Raw genomic sequence first — 19,409 nt, forward strand, 5'->3', positions numbered from 1 at the left:
CACAAGGGGACATAGCTTTAAATTGAGGGGTGTGGTGTAAAATTCCAAGCAGTGGAATGTGGTGAAACGGTTAAAAATTATGTCCCAATACATGTGTGAATCTAACCGGAATGGAGGTGTTGCTTAGTCCCGTGTGAATCTTCTTATCTGTATGTAACCAGAATGGAATGTGTTTTTTAGCCTTGCTCTGCTGTTCACATGAATGTTTATATCTGGAAAAGAATAAAAAGCTGGAAAAGTCTCCAGTTCGGTGAGTCTGCTCCGGGGTTACGTTTAACCGCCGAGCGTGGGTTGTTGGCAACCGCTCTACAAGAACTGACGGCTCCCAGTTTTTGTAACATGTAGAGTGAGCATAAACCAGACCCGTTGTGCGACACTGCGGGGAATAAAATGCCCATATTCTAGCAGTCTCGCCTCTTGGTCGTTTGTTCTGTGTCAGACTACTCTCCTACGAACCTGACCTTGAGAATTTTTTAAAACAAGGGGTGATAGATTTAGGACAAATATCAGGGGTAGTTTCTTTACTCAGACATAGGGGCATGGAACAGACTGCCTGCAAAAGTAGTAGACTTGCTGACATTATGGGCATTTAAGTGGGCATTGGACATACATATGGATAATAATGGAACTGTGGAGGTTAGATGGGCATCAGATTAATTTCACAGGTCAGAGCAACATCGAGGACTGAAGGGCCTGTACTGTGCTGTAACGTTCTATGTTCTAACAGCAAAATAATAAACAGCTCAGCAAACCAAAACATTAACTCTCAGATATCAAGAGCATTAATTTTCACATATTCATACGTTCGCAGTTCCCCCTCTCTGGGTATTGGACTCAAAGCACAATTGTTACGGCTATATAAAAGCCATTATTGGTGTGGCAAACAAATCTGTGTCCAGGTAGTCCAAAAAGGGCTGCCATGTCTTACAGAAATTCCCAGTTTTGTGGTGTATTATACTTTAAGAAAATCCAAGGGGATATGCTCCATAACAATCTTATGCCAACCTGACAGGCCCAGGAGATTTTCAGACACCCAACCTAATAAAAATTCTTTCTTGCGCTAAAAGTGAAAAGACTTTTCATATGCACATCTATGGGAATACACTGGGCAGGCCAAGAGGAGGAGAGATTGGGTCCTTCTCCACCCTTACCCCCAAAATCCCCTCCATTGCACCTGCCACAACGTTCCAGTATGTTTGAAGCCTGCCACAAGACCAGACACAATGGGTAAGAGTGCCCGTAATAACTTTACATTAGGGGCATGTTGAAGATACTCCTGGCTTAAATTTTGACAAACGATCCGGAGCCAAGTGGACCCTTTGGAAAATCTTCAACTGTAAAGCGTGAATCCTATTGTAAATTGATATCTTTCTTGCGTTTTCCCAAATATCTTTCCATGCCTCTGAGGAGACTTCAATGCCTAGCTCTCTCTCCCACATCCTGCAAATCCAATCAAACTCATCTGAAGGGCTGCCCCCCACACCCCCCCGCCCCGAGTTGATGATATAGAGTGCTGACAGAAAGTGTACTCTTAGCGCTGAGCACCCTCTTCTCTATGTGAGATTTGTAGGGATCGGTCAAAAAAAGTGTTGTCTTTTTTTAAATAAAATCCCTAACTTGAAAAAAACGAAAGAGGTCCCTGCTAGATAGCTTGCATTTCCATTCTAACTGATCAAAAGACATCATTGTCTCCCTCAAATAAATCACCCATGCAAGACACACCCCTAGCTGCCCAATGTTTGAATCCTGAAGTCATCCCTGGCTGAAAACCGGGCATACCAACTATAGGTGTAAGAAAAGATATTTTGCCAATACTGCCTTCCCTCTGCCGAATTGCCCTCTATGCTTTAACAGTGTTGATAACTATTGGGTTATGGCAATATTCCTTAACTGTCCTCATTTTGTTCAAAAACAGCAAGCTAGTAAGGGGGCTCTTTGCCTGAGAGGTATTGATATCTAACCATATTGAAAGTGGGTCCCATAAGCCCAATCACTCACATAAGATAAAAGCGAGCTGAGTTGATAGCTTTTAATGTCCAGGAGATCCACTCCCCCAAGTCTGTGAGGAAATTGCAATTTAGCTAATTTAATAAAGAGCCACTTACCATGCCAAATAAAAGAGCCGAGCCACCGTTTAGTCTCCTGAACATTTGCTTATTGAAAATCAGGGGGAGCATTCGTATAGGGTACAACAAATGGGGGGAAAATATTCATCTTAATAAGAGCTATCCGACCTAACCATAAAACCGGAAGCACCTCCCATCTTTGAAGATCTTGTTTGATTTTGTTGAATAATTGAACAAAATTAACTTTAAACAACCGATCAAAAACTGGAGTGATGAATATGCCCAAACACATAAAACTCTTAAATGGGAATTGAGATTTGCCTTCAAGACCACACTTAGGCATAGCCTCTGATTTTTCAAAATTAATCTTATCCCCAAAAAGGTGCCAAACGAGCTGATGCATTGTATCCAAAATTGCTGGATTTGACAAAAAAAATGTGGACAACGAAATCTTATGTAAATTTGACCCCACTTCTGGGGCCAATATATTGGGATCCCTATGTATGGCCTCCGCCAACAGTTCAATCACCAATATAAAAAGAAATGGCAAAAGGGGACAGCCCTGCTGCCCTTAAAAATACTAAAATTGCTTGATCGTACCCCATTGGTGATGACCACAGCGAGAGAGTTACCATAAAGAACCTTTACCCATTTTATAAAGGCTGCGTCCAAGCCAAACTGCTCTAGAGTATAAAAAAGGTACAGCCACTCAACTCAGTCAAATGCCTTCTCTGCATCTAGAGAAATCACCAATCCCTGTATTGACAGTGCTGACATGCTTGAATTACATTAAGCAGCCTCCTGACATTATTGGAGGATCTGTGGCCCTTTGTGAAGCCTGTCTGGTCCTCTTTAACAATAGAAGGTAATAGTTTCCAGCCTTAACGCAAGAGTCAGAGAAGATTTTTAAAGTCAATATTTAAGAGTGAAATGGGCCTCTAAGCAGCATAGTCCTCCGGGATCTTTCTTTTTAAGAATAAGTGAAATATTGGTTTCTCTCAGATGGCGGGAGACGATTATGCCTGTATGAGTCATTGAACATGTTGAGCATCGGGCCTGACAATATGCTTTTAAATTCCTTATAAAATTCGCTGGGCAGTCCATCAGGACTGGATGTCTTTTCACTTTAAAGCTGCTTCTCAGCCTTCTGCACATCTTGCTCTGATAATAGTCATGATTTGGAGATGCCGGTGTTGGACTGGGGTGTACAAAGTTAAAAATCACACAACACCAGGTTATAATCCAACAGGTTTAATTGGAAGCACACTAGCTTTCGGAGCGACGCTCCTTCATCAGGTGATTGAGCCTGAATTAACATCTAGGAATGCCCTAAATTCCTTAGAGAAGTACTCCACAAATTTATTATCCTTAAGGATAAAGGGATCTATTCGCCAGTGCCTTGGGCCCACTAATGCGTCCTTAATCTTAACCAACAGGTACACTGGAGCGCGATTGGAGATGGTAATATTACCAATCATACAAGTTGCCACCAAGTCCAGGGTTGCCACGGGGGTCAGAAAAAAATCAATCCTGGTGTGACATCTGTGTGGATTTGGGAAAAAAAGTAAAATCTCTGCCTGCAGGGTGGAGACACCTCTAGACATCCACCAACCCTAACTCCACACACAGATCCACTAATTGTTTAGTTTATACAGAGGGTATCGGGGGGCTTTTGGGCAACCTGTCTACCGTAGGATCCATAAGACAATTAAATTCTCCACCTATGATAACATGCCAAGACTCGAGACTGATCAATTTAGAAAACACATATACCAGAAACTGGAGGGGGTGGGCTGGAGGGCAGTAAACATTTAAAACACCATATTCTTCCTAGTTTATCAGGGCTTTGAGGATTACAAGCCTCCCATGTGTCTTTAACACACTCTAGTAACTTAAATGGGAAATTCCTCCTAACCAATATAGGCACTCCCCTACTTCTGGTAATAAAAGATGGAAAGTAAACCCAATTAAAGCCATTCTGCTGTAGTTTCAAAGGCACCCTATCATCCAAGTGTGTCTCCCGTAGTAAAGCAATATCCACCTTTTCCTTTCGAAGAGTCAAAAGTACCTTTTTCCTCTTAATTGGTGAGTGACTCCCCTTGACGTTCCAGGCACACCATTTAATCAAATCATGAGCCATAACTTTTTCCAGTAACGTTTAGATTCCAGGGAGGAGGAACTCAAATTACAAATCACCGAGCCTTAGTGTCGCAAGATCCATCAAACATAAAAACGACATTAAAACCACTACAGTTAACAGACCTACAAAACTATCAAAAGACTATATTCAACAAGAACTAAAAAACAAACCAACATATAAAGCGTCAATTGTGCTGAATAGGGGAACTCATCCCCTGCCCTAAAGGGGCATTTACACATCCCAAAACCCAATTTCCCATCCCGCTGCGAATATAGCAGCCAGTACACAATTATCTGTACTGGGCATAAACTGCCCGTATATAGGCATCCAGCCATCCCAACCATTTTCTCTCCTCCTAGCTAGAGCTGCACCACAAACATTAGCGACAAAGGAAGAAAATACAACATGGAATAATAATGTGAACAAAGAAATTTTGAAAAAAAAAAGTAAGTACCCCACCCATCCTTTGGTATAACTTAACTTAGAAATTGAAATTGAAAGTAAACATTCCAGTCGCCCCAAGCAGTTTAAACCAGATTATTACCAATAAAAAATAGGAAAAGAAAGCCCAGAAAAGTACAGAAATACCCAAATAACACTATTTGTATATACTAAATTGTTCAGATTAAGTTAATTTGTCCACAAAATCTCTTGCCTTCTCCAACATGTCAAAGATGTACAGATCCATTTAAAAGTGATCCAAAGCTCCCTCAGTCTTTTCTTGGCGCCACCATAGGATTTTCTTTTCCAGATCACCGCTGCTGAGAAGTCCTGAAAGAACATGATCTCAGAGCCCTTGTAAACTAGGGCCTTCGGATCCTTGGCCTGTATTCTGGAAGCTTCCACGATTCTCCCCTTATTTCTATAGTGATGGAACCGCACCAAAATAGGACGAGGATGTTGGTCCAAACCTGACCTCCGCGCCGTGACCCAGTGAGCCCTCTCAATCTTCAAGCTTCCTATTCCAGCCTCCAGTTAAGGTATTTCGGCAACCAGTCCTCAATAAATTCCACTGGTCGCTCACCTTCCTTACCCTTTGGCAGACCAATGATCTGAATATTTTTTCTCCTGCCCCTGTTTGAGGTCATCAACCTGATAAAGCAAATTACAGACCTGCGTCTCCAGGGCCTGGATCCTATCCTTGGAGGAATCGGTATCAGCTTCTACCACTGTGACTTTGCATTCTACCTCATCCGTCCTTTGCTCGACGTCTCTAAGCTGCTGTTCATTCTTCTGCATGATAGAGATCGGGGCCAAGTTCTCCTCTATCTTCTTACCCAACATCTCATGAGATTTTGTGAGCTCCTTTACCAGAACCTGGTATGAAATTGAGTCAGAGGATCCTGCAGGCTGGGCCGGGCCTTGAACATACCTATGCCTTTCTGCAGCATCCCTGGACAGCGAAAACCAAGGTAAGTTGTTCTTTAACAGTTTCCTGGGACTCCACGACTTTCCAGAATCCCAGGATATTGTAGTGATCCAGGTAGGGTGGGTTAGGACTTCTTCCCGGTTGCGATGTAGTGCGGAGCTCCACAACGCAATCTTTCTAGATCACCGTCATCTTGGATCCACAAGGTTTGTCTTTTAATCATTACTTGTTCTACTTCCATTATTTTTCACTGTGACTGTTTGATCCCAGCCCCTGATTTCTGTGCCTATCGCTTTTCTTATTCCCCTGTCTTTTGTTCTTGTCCTAGATTCCCCTTCCTCTGACTCCTTGCATAGGTTCCATTCCCCTGCTATTTTGATTTAAAGCCTCTCCAACCACTCTAGCAAATATTCTCCTTGGACATCAGTCCCTCAGTCCTGCCCAGGTGTAATCCATCCAGTTTGTACTGGTCCCAGATTCCCAAAAACTGGTCTCAATGCCCTAGGAATGTGAAACCCTCTCGCACCATCACTTTAGCCATGAATTCATTTGATTTTCATTCCATTTCTACTCTGAACAGCATGTTGTATTGGTAGTGATCGTGAGATTGCTACCTTTGAAGTCCTACTTTTCAAGTTATTTCCTAACTCCCTATACTTGTTTAGGGCCTTATCCCTTTTATTTAACTTATGTCACTTGTACCAATGTGTACCAAGAATGCTGGCTGTTCACCCACTCCTAGCACCAAGGAGGCAATATACTATTCTAGAATCTTGAATGTGGCTACAACACATTTATTTCTCTAATAATTGAATCCCCAGATCTATTGCATTCCCACACTATTTACTCCTTCTCTGTGCAGCATAGCTATTACAGAATTATGGCTGTACGAGGTGTATTTTGTCTTTTTTTTTTAAATGAAGAAAGATTGAGACAGAAGTGCAAAGCACTCTGTTCAAAGTCACTAAACAGCTTGAGAGGCTTTGGGCATTTAAAAAAAATGTTAGAACTATAGAAGTAGCTTGAATGGGTGAGGCTAAATTCCCACAGAACCAGAAATTCTAGTTTGCAGCAGTTGCTGGGGTCTTGAAGCTGGATGTGGAAACTCTTATTCCTTTCTCTGGCACAGCTAAAAGCTGGGGTTCTTTTCCTGCTGCTGGAATTGCATGAGACACAATCTATTTTACTGAATTTGCCTTTGACAGGGGATGTTGCCACATTAGAACAGTTAATTAGTAGTTGTTAATATATTGTTTTGTTAAGCATTTTGACAGTTACAGTTAAGCCAATACTTTTATTTTAATTTTGTCTGAATTTTAACTGCAGTGCAAGAATAAAGTGTATTTTGCTTTAAGTAGAGTAGTTTGACCAAATTGCATCTAGAATATAACACTTACACTTGTCTTTAATATGAGAAAAGGTTGGACCTTGGCTATCTTCTTCATATATATTTGGGGGGGTTTGGGCTGGTCCATAACAAACTGGGGAAATCGTGTCAGGATTAAAATCTAATTCCAGATTGTGTTTAGGATTATTGGACTCAAAGGCAGTGAGTGGTGAGTGTTGGTGTTTTGTTTTCCTCTCCAGTTTACAACTAAGAGTTAGGGTTCTGTTCCTGCTGCAAGAATTGCATGTGAGATAATCTATCTTACAGAATTTGTGTTTGCCAAGGGTATGTTCATGGGATGTTACTATAAATTAGATTCTCTACAGTATGGAAACAGGCCCTTCAGCCCAACAAGTTCACACTGACCCTCCAAAGAGTAACCCACCCAGACCCATTCCCCTACCCTATATTTACCCCTCACAAATGCACCGAACACTAGGGTAATTTAGCATGGCCAATTCACCTGACCCGCACATCTTTGGATTGTGGAGGAAACCGGAGCACCCGGAGGAAACCCACGCAGACACAGGGAGAATATGTAAACTCCACACAGTCACTCAAGGTGGGAATTGAACCCAGATCCCTGGAGCTGTGAGGCAGCAATGCTAACCACTGAGCCACTGTGCTGCCCTCATATTGGAACAGTTGAATAGTAATAGTTAAAATGTTATTCTGTTAAGCATTTCAATAGAATTACAATTGTTTTATTTTTATTTTGCCTGTATTTTAACGGTGTACAAATAAAGTGTATGTTGCTTAAAGTCAAGTTTGACCAATCAAATTACACCTGGAACACAATACCTTTTATTTACCTTTCGAAGAAAAAAACTTAGCGTCTAGGCTATTTTCTTAATATATTTTGAGGTGATTTGGTCTGGTCCATAATGCAGCAAACTGCAGTGCAATTTTCTCTGTTGCTGCTTCTCCCGACTCTCTCCCTCCCCCAAGTGGCCATTTCTTTCCACAGTATCCAAAACTGTGTATGTGTTTGTAGGGGAATAGCCAGAGGAAACTCCCGTGCTGCCTGCCTAGTGGTCCCCCATTCCTTTACTGCCCATTGGGTCTTAGCCAGCATCTGACTACCTTTTGTCATGCAATCCATGACATCTCCACATCGCAGATGCTCCACTGAGTCCACAGCCAACGCTCCAGTTCCAAAACGTAGGCTTCTTGGAGCTACAATTGCAGACACTAACTGAACACATGCTAAGCTGCACTGGAAATGTTCCCAGCTTTCTGTGTTGAGTAAGAAGAACAGATCACATCTTTGAGCTCTCCAGTCCTGACTTACCTCTTTAAGTTAAACCTTTTTGAAGATGCTTAATATCAATTATTCTATGGTCCTTATTTGCTGATCGTCGTTACTATAGAATATAGTCCTTGTAAACCATAAAAAAAAGCTAAAAGCACTTCTTCCCCTCTGCATCAAATTCCAGATGTACATGTGCAACTTGGTTATATCTCGCTCAGAAAAGTGCTTTCTCTCAATTCTAATTGATATTTCACACTATAATAATTGCCAGGCAATTAGAGTCATAGACATGTACAGCACAGAAACAGACTCTTCGGTCCAACCTGTCCATGCCGACCAGATATCCCAATCCAATCTAGTCCCACATGCCAGCACTTGGCCCATATCCCTCCAAACCCTTCCTATTCATATAGCCATCCAGATGTCTTTTTTTTTTAAAATAGATATTTTTATTGAAAATTTAACATGTTTTTACAAGTTTACAAATAAAAAAAACCCAAGTATAAACATTGATATACAATTAAATCTTAAATAAATAATAACCAAAATCTATCAAACAGAAAAAAAGATACCGATAGAAAAACAACAAAACTCAACTAACTACTAATCTAACCTACAACTAACCAGAGTGTATAATTAAATCCCTTACATTATTTATGAAAAAAAACGACGGATAACACAGAAATTGAGTAGTGAAATACATGCTCGGAATGTATTAACATCAGATCATAATAAAACTTGTATTCGTGTGGGATTCCTCTCCCAAGGGGGCCCGGACCAGCCAGGTTCGCCGTCTCAATTAAATAAAAGCCCTTGTTAGGATGGCTGAAATATCTGTGTTTGTATAATTCAAGGAGAAGGGCTGCCATATTTTATTGAATAATTCCATTTTTCGGTGCACCATATTTGTAAGGAAGTCAGGGGAATACATTCCATGATTATGTTGTGCCAATTTGAAAGTCCAGGAGGGCCCTCAGCCACCCAGTTTACCAAAATATTTTTCCTTGCACAGAAAGAGAGAATGGAAAATAATCTCTTCCCGCGCATATCCAGGGAGGTTAAGTTTGAAAAGCCCAAAAGGAGAGATACTGGATCCACTCTAATTTCCGTTCCTAAGATTTCTGTCAGAGCACTTGCTATTTTAGTCCAATATCTACGGATCTTATGATCTTAAACAATGTACAAGAATGCCCACCTCTATTTTACATTTGGGATACATTGGAGATGCTCCTGCCTTAAATTTTGCCAATTGGTCCAGTGCTATATGGGCCCTATGAAGTATCTTCAACTGAATGGCCTGAGTTCTGTTGCAGATGGAGATTTTTCTGGCATTTTCCCAAATGTCATTCCACAGTTCTATCGAGATTTCCAGTCCCAAATCCTGATCCCATGTTTTAAGCAGATTGTCCATATCTTCCGATACTTCATCATGTAATAAATGATAAATAGTGCTAACTGAAGATACCCCCATTGGCCATAACACTCTACGTTCTCTGTCTGATTTATAAAGACTATCTAATAGCGTAGTCTTCTTCTGTATGTAATCTCGAATTTGGAAGTATCAAAAGAAGTCACCATTAGGTAATCCAAATTTCCGATGCAGCTCTTCAAAAGACATCTGGACCCCTTCTTTAAACAGATCCCCTAAACAGGATCTCCAGAGTTTGAAAGTGGCATCTGTAAGCCCGGTTGATAGCCCCATGCTCCCACTATCGGAGTATGGGGGATGTTTTATGTGAATTGCCCTCATTTTGCTGCACTATATTCCAAACTTCTAATTGTATTTAGTATTATAGGGTTTTTACAGTGATCTGTGATGATTTTCCTCTTGTCTGAAAATAAGAGGTTAATAAGTGGGTATTTTACTTGAGAAGCCTTGATGTCCAGCCGCCACATTGATTGTGGGTCAGACAAGACCCAATCGGCTATGTAGCTTAATAGAGAACTTAACTGATATTTCCTAAAATCTGGAAAATCCAGTCCTCTCCTTGCCTGTGGAAGCTGTAGCTTCTTCAGCGTAATGAGGGGCTGTCTGTGATCAGATGAAGGAACCCAGCCAGCTATACAATTTGCGTAGTGCCAGCCTTGGCAGCATCACCGGAAGCATTCTCATAGGGTATACGAGACAGGGCAGGACATTCATTTTAATTAGTGATATTCTGCCTAACCAGGAAATTGGAAGGTCTCCCCATCGCTGGAGGTCCTGCCTTATCCTCTCCAGTAAATGCACAAAGTTAGCCTTGTATAACTGGCCAAACACTGGAGTGATAAAAATGCCTAAATATAAGAAACTCTCCAGGGACCACCGAAAGTGAAAGTAGGAGCCGTCCAATAGGTGGGATATACTAGCAAGGCTGCCCATTGGCATAGCCTCCGATTTTGAAAAATTAATTTTATAGCCTGAAAATGCACTAAATGTATTAGTAACTTGGATTAAGCGAGGCACGGACTTCAGGGGATTACTGAGAAACAGAAGAACATCATCTGCATAAAGGGTAACTTTATGTTTACCTGTACCAATCCTTGGGGCCGTTATATTAGGGTCAGTCCATATAGCTTCTGCTAGTGGCTCAATTATTAGCGTAAATAGCAATGGCGAGAGAGGAAGACATCCCTTACGGCAGCCCCTATCCACACTGAAGCTATCCGAGCCTAATTCATTGGTAATCACAACTGCTTTGGGATCATTATACATTGAGACCCATTTGGTAAACACCTTTCCAACACCAAACCTTTCCAATGTGTAAAACAGACATGACCATTCAACCCTGTCGAATGCCATTTCCGCGTGTAATGAGACTACTACTCCTGGTATCTTTCCCTGATTCAACACCCTTCTAACATTTTTGGATGATCTACAGCCCTTAATAAACCCCGTCTGATCCTCCTTTATGATGTATGGCAGTACCCTTTCTAGTTTCAATGCTAACGTTTTAGAAAGAATTTAAAAATCTACATTTAGCAATGATATTGGTCTGTATGACGCACAATCTTCTGGGTCCTTTCCTTTTTTGAGAATAAGAGAGATATTCGCCTCTTTCAGCGAAGGCAGGAGACAGCCCTGACTGAATGAGTAGTTATACATGTCCATAAGTGAACCAGCCAATAATTCCTGTAAATTCTTTATAGAATTCAGCTTGAAAGCCATCTGGGCCAGGTGCCTTACTGCTCTGAAGTTGCCTGGTTCCGTCAAGTATTTCTTGCTTGTTAAGGAAACATTCAGGACCGATACCTGTTCCGGAATTAGGTCCGGAAAGGTCAGGTTTTTAAAAAATGACTGCATCCTCCTAGCTCTATCTTCGCAATCCTGCGATTTATATAAATCAGAATAAAATTTTCTAAAGATTGCGTTAATCCTTTTATGATCATGAGTCAGAATACCCGTACTTTCCTTGATAGACGTAATAGTATGAGGGGCCTTTTTCTCTTTGCGAGAAATGCTAAGTATCTACCAGGTTTATCGTCAAATTCATATAACCTTTGTTTTGCAAATAATATTTCCCTCATAGCCATTTGCGTAAGTGTGGTGTTCAGAGCTGTCCTAAGGGTCGTAAACCTTTGTAATTTGATAATAGAAGGCCTGTCAGCATATGCTGTTTCAGCTGCTTTAAAGCGAGCTTCGAGCAGACGCTGTTGTTCTCCCTTAACTTTTTCTGGGTCGCTGAGTATGATATGATCAAACCTTGCACGTAAGCTTTGATGGTCTCCCACATCATTGATGGGTTGCTAGCCATACCTGAATTAATTTCTAAAAAAGTTTTAAATTCTTGAGAGAAGTACTTTACAAATTTACTATCTTTCATCAGGAAGGAATCATTGTTCCTTGCCTTGATTTCCATATATACAGCAGGGTGAATAAAATTGTTATATCACCTATTATCTCTTAGATAAATGTAAGAGAGTCCAAAAATTCCTTGGCCTTCTCCGGCGATCTGAAGTTGTACACGGACTCTTCATGGTTAAAGCGTAGCGTTGCTGGGTAGTGCAAGGAGTACTGAAATGTTTAAGTCCCTTAAACACTTCTTCGCTTCATCAAACTCCTTCCTCTTTCGGACCAAAGCTGGGGAAAAGTCCTGGAATAACATAATCTTGGATCCTTTATAAATCATGACTTGGGGATCGTTCCCAAGATTTCTGGAAGCTTCTAGGAGTATCTGCCTCTCCTTGTAGCTCTGCAGTCAGAACAGGACCGGGCGGGGGCACTGGTTCCACCCTTACTGGGCCTGATCCAGCCTCCAGATTTAAAAGCTGTGGAAGCCACTGCTTGAGGATCGCTGTAAGCTGGCCTTCCTCTTCCTGTTCGGGAAGGCCCAGCAAACGAATATTTTTTCGATGACCTCGAGCAATGTGATTCTCTAAGGTCCAGACTCACTATTCGAGAGTCCGGACCTGATCCACGGCCGATTCTGCTATAGTCTCGGAGGTCACGGCCTTTAGTTCTGCCCCTCCAACTCGGTGCTCGACTTCCTCGATGTCTCGGTCGTGCTTTTGTAGCGCGGCCGAGAGTAAATTCCATCTGCTCCGGGACTCTTCGATGAAGGCGTCGATCTTCGCGTCAAGTTTGGAAATTATTTCCACAAGGCTCGCCACCCTAGGTTGGTCCCCCGGGGCGGCTGCGGATGTTTCTATTGCAGCTGGGGAGGGTGGGGGAGGGGTTCCTGCCTACTGAGAACTGCGGGCTCCCTTCCCTTTAGTCATTTTTACAGGAGACTAGAGTGTTTAAATTCAGTACTGAGCAACTAATTACATTAAGTAAAAACTGTTTTAAATGATTTGGTGAATGTGGTAGAGGCGGGTGGCCCACTTTGCCCAAGTTTTGGGAGGAGCACCATAGACTCAGACGCTGGGTCACCGCCATCTTGGATCCCCCCAGATGCCTTTTAAGTGTTGCAATTGGACTAGCCTCCACCACTTCCTCTGGCAACTCATTCCATACACGTACCACCCTCTGCGTGAAAACGTTGGCCCTTAGGTCTCTTTTATATCTCTCCCCTCTCACCTTAAACCTATGCCCTCTAGTTCTGGACTCCCCCACTCCAGGGAAAAGACTTTGCCTATTTATCCTACCCATGCCCCTTATGATTTTATAAACCTCTATAAGGTCACCTCTCAACCTCCGCGCTCCAGGGAAAACAGCCCTAGCCTATTCAACCTCTCTCTATAGCTCAAATCCTCCAACCCTGGCAACTTCCTTGTAAATCTTTTCCGAAACCTTTCAAGTTTCACAACATCCTTCCGATAGGAAGGAGACCAAAATTGCACACAATATTCCAAAAGTGGCCTAACCAATATCCTGTACAGTCGTAACATGACCTCCCAACTCCTATACTCAATACTCCAACCAATAAAGGAAAGCATATCAAACACCTTCTTCACTCTCCTATCTACCTGTGTCCCTACTTTCAAGGAGCTATGAACCTGCACTCCAAGGTCTCTTTGTTCAGCAATACTCCCCAGGACTTTACCACAAAGTGTATAGGTCCTACTAAGATTTGCTTTCCCAAAATGCAGCACCTCGCATTTATCGAAATTAAACTCCATCTGCCACTCAGCCTATCATCTGATCAAGATCCCATTGTAATCTGAGGTAACCTTCTTCGCTGTCCACCTTCAATTTTGGTGTTATCTGCAAACTTACTAACCTTACCTCTTACCAAACTTACCTCTCATGATCACATCCAAATCAGTGAACCCAGCACTAATCCTTGTGGCAATCCACTGGTCACAAGCCTCCAGTCTGAGAAGCAACCCTCCACCACCACCCTCTTTTAGCTTTGAGCCAATTACTATCACCAACTGAGATGGAAAGGAATTTCTTCAGCCAGAGGGTGGTGAACCTGTGGAACTCATTGCCGCACAAGGCCAAGTCATTTAGTGTACTTAAGACAGATAGATAGATAGATTCTTGATTAGTAAGGGCAATCAAGGCTTACAGGAAGAAGGCAGGAGAATGGGGTTGAGAAACATATCAGCCATGATCAAATAGTGGAGCAGATTCAATGGACTGAGTGGCAAAATTCTGCTTCTATATCTTATGGTCTAAGAGAAATTCTACCCATATCTTCTTGACATTAAACATTGCAAAACTCTCCATTATAGTGATTGGATCTTGTTGACTCCGAGGACCTTGATGGACCCAGGTTAACAACCCCAATCAGGAAACCCTGGCCGACAGAAAAGATGGGATTTAGAATCTCCTCAGTTCAGGGGACTGACACTGAGCTGGCTGGCCACAGTGTACTGTGCACAAATAAATAAAGGGTGATTTGGTGACAGGATAGTGGCCTCTATGTAGTTATTTCACTGACCATAAGCATCCTGTGGATTTTCATTGAACAGCAACTATACTGCTCCAGCCATACAAATAATGTGGCTACTAGAACAGGTCAGAGGCTTGAAATTTTGCAGTTAATATTTCAGCGTCTGCTTCCCAAAGCCTGAACAACATCTATATAACACGTCAGGATTGTGAAGGAATACTCTCCACTTGCTCCATTCCAACAATGAAAGAAGCTCGACGCCATCCAAGACAAACAGCCCCTTTGAACAGCACCCCATCCACTACCTTAAATATTTATCATCTCTACTACTGGTGTACTCTACTTCTTTCCAAACATTCAATCTTTACTATCTGAATAAAAGGGCAGATTCTCATATACAACAACTTCAAGGTTCCATCACAAGTCAAACATAATCCTGATCTATATGACCATTCCTTTATTGCTGCCAAGCCAAAATCTGGAACTCCCTCCCCATCAGTAGTGTGGGTAAACTTACACCACATGGACTGACTACCACTTTCTCAAAAGGTGATTAGGGATGGACAATAAATGCTGGTCTTGCCAATGATGCTCATGTCTCTGGAACTGTCATAACTCACTGGGGGTAAACTTGATTAAAGTACCAAAATGCCCAATTTTTTTCTAACTTCCCAATTCAGGTTAAAATAATATGCACATCAGGTTTTTCATTAACATAGAAAAAACTATCTATTGTAATAAAACTAGTTTTAACCAACGGCAAGAAAGAAAGGAGAATTGCTAATCTGTAGCTCAATAACTTAAACTCTACTCCTTTTTAAAATTCCCAGATACACACATATATACACACACAAAGAGACAAGACATCGGAGTGAGAAAGGGACTAAGTCAAGAAGCAAGGTTCCTGGCACCAATCTAGATCACAAATGTCAATGAGTTGTTTTCTTTCAATTTTCTTTTAATTATTTACAATTCTTAGCTAATAACGGGACGTTGCGGATACTCAAGTTTTCAGCCTTTCATTCACTGTTTTACCACTCCTTCAGTGGTAATTTTCAAGATAATTTTTCACTTTTCGGTTCAACAACAGAACTTGCAAGAAGGCAGTTTAGAAGGCAATGGTGAGTGAGAACAACCACTACTTTTTTGTTACTTCTTCACATAGAAGGTAAAGAAATATAATTAAGGTGCCTTCTCCTTTGCAAGCTGGATGCTTTTGTTCTGTTGTCCACATCCAAGGATGAAACCACCTGCTCTCAAGAACCAATGTGGATCAAGAGGGCTGTCTCCAGCAAAACTTCCCTGAAAACACAAACACAAGGTGTCATTGTACCTAGCATGTTTTCTTCACTGCTACAGTAAGGCAACATTATAGATACAACTTACGAGTTCCAGTAACTTGTTTTTAAAATAACAATATTTTCTTCCAGAGTTTCCTTGGTTCAAAGTGGTCTCTTTTCCCATTTTCTTTTTGTCCAAAAACAAAACAGAAGTGGTCTGAACAGAATAAATAAAATACATAAATGACAGTTATGTCAATTTTAGATTCCAGTCTTTCTCTCTCACCAGTTTGGTTAGATATCAGAACAAACAAATCATTGGAAATAAAAACACTGCATTTGCTAAGACAGCACAACCAAATGCTTACAGCATCACAGCTCTGGGCAAAAGTATTGAATCCAAAATGAGCCTTTTGGGAAGCTGAAGCTTTCAAGTAAAAACTTAAGATATTCAGAAAGACAATGACAATTCATTGGATAAATTTAATCTTGTAATTGTGAAATACACAATTTTTTAAAAGTAATTTAAGCCCTTGTGCTAGACATTGGAAATAAATTACAACTTTACATGGGTAAAACCCGTTAAAATATAAATGCAGAATTGTGAAAATATAACAAATCACATTGCATTTGATATCATTTATGCACAGAATTTTACAAAAATAATACAAGGCTCAGGTAACTAATTCTTTAAGAGAAGTGTCCTTTATAAATTGCAGCATTGAACTAGTGGCAATGCAATGTAATTTAGCTTATTTAGGCAACTGAGGTTCTCTTTGCTGCAGTCAAGTATCTAAACAGCCATCACCAAGCAAAAAGCCATTATTAGTTGCAAACTCATGAAACTGGAACAGCATTACAACACAGTCTCAGCTCACATTCTCACACTTCCCAGGTGGAGTCACTATAGAGCAAAATGACAATAAATCCTATAACAATACCATATAGAGGCTAATTGTAATGTATTGCTATTACAGCAGACATGAGCTAATTCAACGGACCATGAACAGAGCCAAACATCTGCTCCACAGAGTTTGGCCCAATTCATTAAATCAATAAGAAAACCCACCTCCACCCAATCTTTTAAGAAAAACTGCATAAAACACACAGAATCACAATGAATAAATCAAACAAACCAGAAAATGCTAGGGGTTTGCAAAGTGGCAGAAAACATCTTCTAAATACAAGGTCAAAACCAAAACGTATTACATCACTAACTGCAAAATCATCAGAAGGAATTTTGGGTCCGCTATGTAGATGACACCTTTGTCATCACAAAATGGAACAAATTATAGGAAAAATACACCACCAACAACATCCTGATGGGCATAATATTCACAAATGAAGAGGAGAATGACAACAGACTCCCATTCTTAGACGTGACAGTTGAATGTACAGTTAACAGAGAACTTCAAACCAGTGTCTAGAGAAAAACAACACACACGGACCAAATATTTAACTTCAGAAGCAATCATCACAATACACACAAATAGAGCTGCATCAAGACGCTTCAATGTCACACTGCAGCACCCAAGAACTACAAAAAGCAGAAAGAGACAAGACATCTGAGTGAGAAAGGGAATAAGTCAAGAAGCTATGTTCCTGGCACCAATCTAGATCACAAATGTCAATGAGTTGTTTTCTTTCAATTTTCTTTTAATTACTTACAATTCTTAGCTAATAACGGGACGTTGCGGATACTCAAGTTTTCAGCCTTTCATTCACTGTTTTACCACTCCTTCAGTGGTAATTTTCAAGATAATTTTTCACTTTTCGGTTCAACAACAGAACTTGCAAGAAGGCAGTTTAGAAGGCAATGGTGAGTGAGAACAACCACTACTTTTTTGTTACTTCTTCACACAGAAGGTAAAGAAATATAATTAAGGTGCCTTCTCCTTTGCAAGCTGGATGCTTTTGTTCTGTTGTCCACATCCAAAGATGAAACAACCTGCTCAAGAACCAATTATGTGGATCAAGAGGGCTGTCTCCAGCAAAACCTCCCTGAAAACACAAGGTGTCTTTGTACCTAAGGGCAGCACGGTGGCTCAGTGGTTAGCACTGCTGCCTCACAGCGCCAGGGTTCCGGGTTCAATTCCCACCTCGGGCAACTGTCTGCGTGGAGTTTGCACATTCTCCCAGTCTCTGCGTGGGTTTCCTCCAGGTACTCCAGTTTCCTCCCACAGTCCAAAGATGTGCAGGTTAGGTGAATTGGCCATGCTAAATTGCTTGTAGTGTTAGGTGCAGAGGTAAATGTAGAGGAATGGGTCCGGGTGGGTTGCTCTTCGGAGGGTTGGTGTGGACTTGTTTAGGCTGAAGGGCCGGTTTCCACACTGTAGGGAATCTATTCTAATCTAATCTATAGAACGTTTTCAAGAAAAACAGGTACCCAATAAATACAATTCGCCGATTCCTCAGAAACAAACCCAAACAAGCAGACACAACGCAACCAAAAGCTATAGCCACAATACTTTACATCAAAGACATATCAAAAATGACTTCCACACTACTCAGACCCCTTAGCATCATGGTAGCCCACAAACCTACAAACACATTTAATAAACGACTAATGAACCGAAAGGATCCATTAGATACACAGCAAAACTAAACGCCATTTACAAAGATACCATGCAAGAACTGTAAAAAGGAGAAAGTGAGGACTGCAGATGCTGGAGATCAAAGCTGAAAATGTGTTGCTGGAAAAGCGCAGCAGGTCAGGCAGCATCTAAGGAGCAGAAGAATCGACGTTTCGGGCATGAGCCCTTCAGGAATTCCTGAAGAAGGGCTCATGCCCGAAACGTCAATTCTTCTCCTTAGATGTTGCCTGACCTCCTGCGCTTTTCCAGCAACACAAGAACTGTAAAAACCACTGCATTGGACAAACTAGCAGGAAACTTGCCAGGATACATGAACACCAATTGGCCACCAAAAGACACAACCGACTATCACAAGTTTCTATACATACAGACAAAGAAATACATCACTTTGACTGGGATAAATCCTCGGACAGGCGAAGCAAAGACACACACGAGAATTCTTAAGAGGTATGGTATTCTAACCAGAACTCCATCAATAAGCATATCAATTTAGTTCCTATCTACCTTCCCTTGAAAAAAAAAGAACCAGAAGTGACATCACCCACCTGCAGAAACCAACATAAATAGAGAGGCGTGACATACCAACAGCGCTTCACCAGAGACTCTCACTGATGTTACCTAGTACGGTGACGAAACATCTGAAAACAAATCTTTAAGCTCAGCTCGCAAACTTACAGACTTAGGAATAGATATCATCTAGATGAATATGAAACATAAAGGCAGACGTTTAGATGGTATCCAAGAACTAAAACAAAATGCAAAGAGTAAAACTTCATGAACATACGACAATGATGGTATCAATTTTGAAAACAAGTCAAGACATATATTTAAATAAACAACCTCGAGGAGACATTATTATTTTATTGGCTGAGAAGAGAAAATACAAGGGTGTAAGAAATAACTGGAGATCAAAGCATGAAGGATCACCCAAACAAGTGCCACAAAGAACCTTCAATTTTTCATTCTTTCCTGCCTAGCAGAGAATTCTGAACTTGAGTAAGGCCCAAATATTCCACAAGGAGAATGACTGATTTTTTTCAAAAAATGAAGTATTTCTCAGT

This window comes from Chiloscyllium plagiosum, chromosome 17 (assembly GCF_004010195.1).
Source record: "Chiloscyllium plagiosum isolate BGI_BamShark_2017 chromosome 17, ASM401019v2, whole genome shotgun sequence".
Classification (NCBI taxonomy): domain Eukaryota; kingdom Metazoa; phylum Chordata; class Chondrichthyes; order Orectolobiformes; family Hemiscylliidae; genus Chiloscyllium; species Chiloscyllium plagiosum.